Source organism: Octopus bimaculoides, chromosome 8 (genome assembly GCF_001194135.2).
Source record: "Octopus bimaculoides isolate UCB-OBI-ISO-001 chromosome 8, ASM119413v2, whole genome shotgun sequence".
Classification (NCBI taxonomy): domain Eukaryota; kingdom Metazoa; phylum Mollusca; class Cephalopoda; order Octopoda; family Octopodidae; genus Octopus; species Octopus bimaculoides.
The window spans coordinates 67,236,341-67,243,558 of record NC_068988.1 but is presented as its reverse complement, the minus strand read 5'-3'; the positions used below and the strand labels follow the sequence as shown (position 1 = coordinate 67,243,558).

The window sequence follows — 7,218 nt, the reverse complement described above, 5'->3', positions numbered from 1 at the left end:
ATAGAGATAACTCGAATGTGGAGTCTAAAAACAGAAACAATTCCTATCATAGTAGGTGCCTTAGGTATAATAAAAAAATATTCCGACAAATACATAACAAAAACACCAGGACTTACAAATATATATAACATACAGAAAATTGCACTACTGGGTACTGCACACATTCTACGCAAAACACTTTCAATACAGTAAACATAAGAGCACCACATCAAACCACAGCACATACCCAAGGCGCACAGAGCTGCGCTCGGTAGTGAAGTGAAAGCACGTTATAAAAATAAAACTACTGAACAATAATAATAATAAATGCCTGGAGCATTACCAGGCAGAGGCTCTCATTGCTTGACTGAAATTATTATCATGTGTTGTCATCTCTTAACTGACTGGAAATGTTATCATGTACATGTTTTGTTTTGGTATTAATGATGAGCTACAACAAATAGTCTGCTTAATATCACAGATCTGCTTGTCAGTTGTTTATTCTTAACCAGTTGAGCATGTCCCTTAGTGGCTGACGATATGTGTGTCTCTAATCTTGAGGACGAGTAGTTGGAGAGCATCATAGCCATGTGTTGAGAGGAATTATTTTGGGTTTGAACAATTCACCTCTGGAAACATGGATGTATCGTTCATCATCCTTAAACAACCATTATTCAAAGATTTTTTGAGCAGGATGGGCTACTTGACCTGAAGAACATTCTAACTAAGCCCAACCTGTAAGGTCATGTGTTGTTTGTATTGATATGATATCATTATGTTTCGCACATATGGTTGTGATGCATGTGCCTGGTGTATGCTTATCAGATGGGTAATCATGATGGGTATATTGGGATTCGTATGTGTGTCACTTTGATGATATGCGCTATTCCGTATGAAGAATGATAATTTTAAATCGTTTTGTTGATGTGGTGCCAATTAATTGTGTGCCAAAACGACTTCGACTCATCTGTTCCGTGCTTCGGAATTCAAAGTTAATTGATATTTACGCCTCCTTACTTCCATCTAAGATTACCTAAAATGAATAACTACAATACACTAAGTTCTATTTAATCAACTATAGCCACCGTTAACTAAAAAATAGTCATGAACTTGATTGACGAAAATAAATTGAAAGAACTCAATATTACGATAAACAGGAGAATAACACAACACCACAGAATTATCAACAGGAAAACATTTCAAGGAATAATATATTATCTCTTACTTCTGAAAATTTCCTCAATATGGTAAATAATTGAATAATAGCAATGATTAGCATAATTCGATAAAATTATCGAGCCAACAAGAGGGCTGCTACGTAGCAATTGAAACTGCTTGTGTTATCGTTTGCAAATCATTAAATGACTTGAATTGAAGACACCATACTCAGGTTTCTGCAGAGAAGATATTGAATAACGTAATTGTGGATAAAGATTGTAAAGGCAGTTGAAATACCTTCCATCATGAACTGACCACTCACCGATTACCTGGGGCTCAAGAATAATAACAACAATTATATGATATAATGTAATTGTCACGGGCAAATGGAACAATATACCGAAATTAATCAATTAATCAGTTGTAGGTTTAAGATTAACACTCGTTCATTGGACAGAGAGTGAATGTAGGCATGTTATAACCCACCTACATACGTGATAGCAATGGAAAACATTAGCTCAAATACGTGCTAATACAAAATATTGGGCTTACGTTTATAGGCGTACGCATTCCAAGTCTTCATCTACGATAGACTTAATGTGCTAAAGAGTGATTAATGTATGGGAACAAATATGTTGGACTAAAGAAAGACGTAAACCATATTTGTATCTTTCTCATAAGGAAGAAATATCAATCCAATATAAAGTGGCATCTGGAAATAATCTTAAAAGTAATAACTACAACACAGAAAATATGCGCGGCGCATGTGTGAGCATTTAGTGTGTATGTTTGTGTGCGTGAGTGTGTGTTTGTGTGTGTGTGAGTGTGAGAGAGAGAGAGAGAGAGAGAGAGACAGAGAGAGACAGACAGACAGAGAGAGAGAGAGACAGAGACAGAGAGAGAGAGAGCGTGTGCGTTTGCTTATGTGTTCGACTCTTCAGATATGGATGTAAAAACTGACAATACTGGAAAAGGTAGGATTTGAAATTATGGCTATCTTGCAAATTGGTCAGAAGCTTGTAATGCCATATTTATTGGATAATATACTACATCGTAACACATCACATTTCATGTCACTACATCACAAATATCCAGATTTTACCTGTGTTTCATCAGAAATAAATAAATAGAAAGAATATAACTGGTATAGTAAAAAAATATATTTCTTTCGTGTACAATAGTTATATTAAATGATGGAAATAATTTTCGCTAACAGTTTATCGCGATATAACGGTTAACATTGGCTATTCCAATAGCTGTTAAAAGATGGACTCTTAAGGACAGTAAACCTCCAAAAACCTGTCAGTATATTTATGAAATTTATAAATATCACGGAAGGTTTAAGTTGCTCACATAGTCCAAAGGAAGTTCACTGCGATTTTAGATTTAATTTTATACACCTATAAGCACCTAAGAAATCGCCGTATGTTTCGAACCAATAAGAGAATAATTACGTGGCCACGATACCTGCTCTGTGCAATGAAAAATGATATGTCACTGTCGAAAAAGATGTCTCATTGAAAAAGAAAATAGATTATCCACGTTTGGTATACAACTGTTTATCGATTTGCTCAATAGTAGGTAACCTGACCGTAAACAAGAATTACTCATGCTAATATCCATTGTAACTCCGTCCCTTGAGATGTCTGTATTTTTTTAAATCACAAGCGTTCTCAATCATGATTTTTATCACCCACAAGAGGATTGAAATACAAAATACCCGTAGATTATTTGTTGAAGTCACTCACAATATATCAGAATTTAATGGAATTAAAATTACATTGCTTTTAATTTCTTATTCCGTGTTTTAAAAAGGAATACAATATATTTCTCCCTGGCCGTTAGTATGTCACGAATTCAGAAATGTGAATAGATAATGAAACTGCCGTGAAGTCCAAAAATCTAATTATATTCTAAGTTGAGTAAGTTTTAGAAGTATGTATATACTATATATAATTATTTTTTCTTTAATTTCAAGTAGATAATTACCTACGGGTGACAAAGACTCTTATATCATACAATCAAGAAATAATCAGCGGTTTAACTAATTGGTTAAAGACAAGGATAATGTTGGTAATTCACTTAGAATACTTGATATAATTATAGAAAACAATATCCAATTAAATGAGAGAATTGATGAACTTTATTATATCATACATGGTTCTATTATAGGTAATTCTATTATCTTTTTATTCGTTGCAATAGTTTTTAATATTCGGCCATTATAACAGTTCAGTGTTGTTATGAAACGCGTAATAATTGTTTCAGCAATTATAGTACTGATCATGTAAATCTTCTAATTAGTACAACTAAAACTTCTGTATTTTCGATTTGACTATTATGACAGCTAAATATTTGTTTATACAGGACGAAATGTTTAGCGGCATTTCGTCTGTCTTTAGGTTCTGAATTAAGTTTCCACCGAGGTCGACTTTGCCTTCTATCCTCTCGAAGTCGATAAAATAAGTACAAGTTGATCACTGGAGTCTATGTTCACTTCCCCGAAAATGCTGGCCTTGTGCCAAACTTTGAAACGAATATTTTCCTCGTCAATGGTTTTCCAGATGTCTCTCATTCGCAAGGATTGCTTTTGCGCAGTCATAATTATTCCTTCATTCTCTCTCATCAGACGACTTTCCTTCTGTCAGTTCCAGTGCTTCCCTACTCGAAACTCGTCTGTGGCTACAAATAAATTGCCATGGAAATGTTTGTTGCGATAGGTCCTTTCCCTTTCATGTTTTGTCTTTTGTCTCCTTCCCATCATTAAGGATATTTACCTTTTATTACCAACTTAATTTAGTTTGCATTGGAGAGAAGCAACCTGCATATTCAAACAATTCTCAATACTTATTAACCCTCGTCCTCTTTTAATCTTCCTCTTGTATAGCCAATCAACATCTCTTTAGGAATGCGCTATATTTTTTTTATTTTTCTGTCCAAGATTTTGTTTTTGTCTCATGGAATCTAATTTTTATCTGATCATCTTTGCTAAGAATCTTCGTCCATTTGACCATAATACCTCTATACCTTATTGTGCCTCCAGCCCTTGGTGTTAATAGTGGCGATGGTACTTACACCATTCAGTTTCGATTTCAAGATTTTTCTCAACCTACTCAAATACTCCTGACTTAACTTTCCTTTCATATGGCTGTCTTTGATACTGTCTGCTTCAAGTATAACCGAGATACTTGTATCTTTGTATTAGTATACTTAATTTCGTAGTCTGTTGGTAATTTTATTGCTTCACTATTTTCAAACCTTTCTCTTCTGCTTTGCACGATACTGCACTTATTCAACATAAACTGAACATTGATGTCACTAATAAAGATGTTGACTGTATTTACCGGATTATCAAGTTTTTTGCAATCCATGGCATAAAATTTCAGATCGTGCACTAGTTCATTCGTTCTCCCCATTTGTAGATCATATTGTTTGTCTCCTGCAATTTTTGATAATCATTTTATAAATTAGTAACAAGTCTTCGGTGACTCTAAACTGTATCTTGGATCCTCTCAGCTCCTCCGTAAGTAAATTATTGCTTCCTAGACGTACATACCCCACCCCACTCGAAAGCATTTCTGTGAATAACTTCCACACCAACAGAAGTCAAGTAATGCGTCTGAAATTTGAAGTCTCATTTCCTTTTGCCCAATCTATTAAAATTAATGTCGTCCTTCCCGTAGTCAACCATTCTAGCATGCTACTTCTTTTAATCTTCCCATTTAATAATGCAGCGAGCACTGGTATGGCAGATTTGGTGTTCTGTAACCAGTAGCCTTTTCCCTATCGGGTCTTTCTGTTTGGAAGTCTTCATAGTTGTTTTTGTAATTTATTCTGTGTTATCACTACATTCTCCTGTTGATTCTTCTCTTTAAAGTGATTTTCAACCCTTTTGAGCCAGAGCGCTTCCAAGATTTGCTCTTTACTCACACTCCAGATACTTTCCCAAGATTTCTTACTCTCATTGACGTCCGAAACAATTGATACGGTCCCTTCTCTTCTGTCCAGTTGCTCGAAAGTTTTCTTTTGGTTAATTTTAAACAGTATAATTTGATGGAATGCTTTTGCACGTTTTTAAATTCTTTGCTTTAGTTGTTTTTCTTTCTTTTAGTTTCTCTCTTACAGCATATAACCAATCACTTTTAATTTTTGTATAGCACTATACACCATCATTATTTTTCAGTTGTTCGTATTTCAGCCGTTTAATCGGTTCAGATCTTTTCTCACATTCTTTCCCACCATGGCCCTACCCTATTACCCTATTGTTTCTTATTTATTCCGTGCAGTCTGCCCATGGTCTATTATTATTGGAATAGAAATAGAAATATACGAAGCCCAATATACCTATCATGACTACCTGTCAGACAGGAAAACTAGGTACATGCATCACAACTATCTATGCACGACATAGTGACTTAATGATAAGATAAACTTTTCATAACCGTCCAGGTATGTTCCAGTTAGAATCTTTTCAAGTCAAGTAACGCATCCTGTTCAAAATTTCCCTAAATGTAGATTTTTAAAGATGATGAACGAAACAGCCATGTTGCCAGAAGTGAATTATTTAAACTCCAAAGAGTCTATGATGCTCCCCCCACTACTTCTGCTGGTGATCAGAGATGTCCGTATCACCAGCCATTAAGAAACATTCTCAATTGGTTAAGGTCAAGCATCTGACAAGCAAATTTGTGATATTGATGAGAAAATTTGCTGCAGCCCATCTTTTATACAAAACATAACACTTCCAATCGTAGCCCTTAGATCCATTGCCTGGTATTGCATCAAAGCGTTTATTATTATTATTATTATTATTATTATTATTATTATTATTATTATTATTATTATTATTATTATTATTATTAGTGTGTTTATCAAAAGGTGGTCGACAGTGGCATAGTGATATTCAATGGAAGTGCTCTCAATATGCTTTTCTAAGCAAGTAATCCGGGATTTTTGTGCGGGGTTAACACCGGATAGCCTTAATTGGACTGCTCCCCCACCCAATAGGGAATTCTATTTATTCATTCATGATTTATTTCTCTACTTTCGATTATATATCCTCTGTTACATCCTTTAATGTGGTAGTATCTTCTCTTGATTGATGTCGACCCACATGTTTTTGTTTTTGTAATTTTGGGGCTTTGCTGAAAACTCGTCCTTCGAGTCCTTGTGGCCAATAAAAATCATTATTATTATTATTATTATTATTATTATTATTATTATTATTATTATTATTATCAACATCATCATCATTATTATTACTAACATTACTTGGTAACCAAACATAGTATTAATAATCCTAAAAGAACAATGGCATGTTATGCACTACATATAGAAAATAGTAGGTCAAATCAGAAACATTAGTGCGTGTTACAGAACTTGTTTTTCTAAGATGCAGACATTTTTTTCTTCAAGCTGTCACTTGATATCAGCTAATATAAAAAAACGATATCAGAAGACATGACTCGTGACATATAACTCCACTCATTTACTGCATTAACCTAAAATACTGCTATATTAAAGGAACGATTTGGGACTTTTTGGTTGATTTATTGTACTTTGTCTAGGATTTCATGTCGTATGTATGTTTAGAGAGATGTGCAATGGATACCAAATTAGTATAGCAAATGACATTATTTTTTTGCACAACATTTCGTGATTATTTATAATTGCTGTTCGACATGTTTGGTACCTCTACACAAGTATGCATAAGTTTGTGAACGTATTCGTTTACTGTACAGTCGAGTCCCATACACCCCAAACATGAACATGCACACATGCACCCACAAACATACAGAGAAAATACATATATATTATTCCGTGGCTGAGTGGTAAGTAGCTTGCTAACATGCCATATGGTTCCGGGTTCTACTATTGCCTCAGGTAAACCAATATCTTGTGAGTGGATTTGGTAGACGGAAACTGAAAGAAGCCTGTCGTGTATATATATATATTTGTGTGTGTGAGTGTGTATGTGTGTGCTTGTGCGTCTGAGCGTGTGTGTATGAGACACGATTGTACGGTAAACGAATACATACATTAACTTAAGCATACTGGTGTAGTATATATATATTTATATAT

At 34.4% G+C, this 7,218-nt stretch overlaps 1 protein-coding gene across 1 annotated transcript in view; it reads left to right on the top strand.

Annotated features, from left to right (window-relative positions):
• Nucleotides 1–7,218, top strand: part of LOC106867808 (atrial natriuretic peptide receptor 1) — a 900,438-nt gene that overhangs the window by 381,012 nt on the left and 512,208 nt on the right. The window lies entirely within an intron of this gene.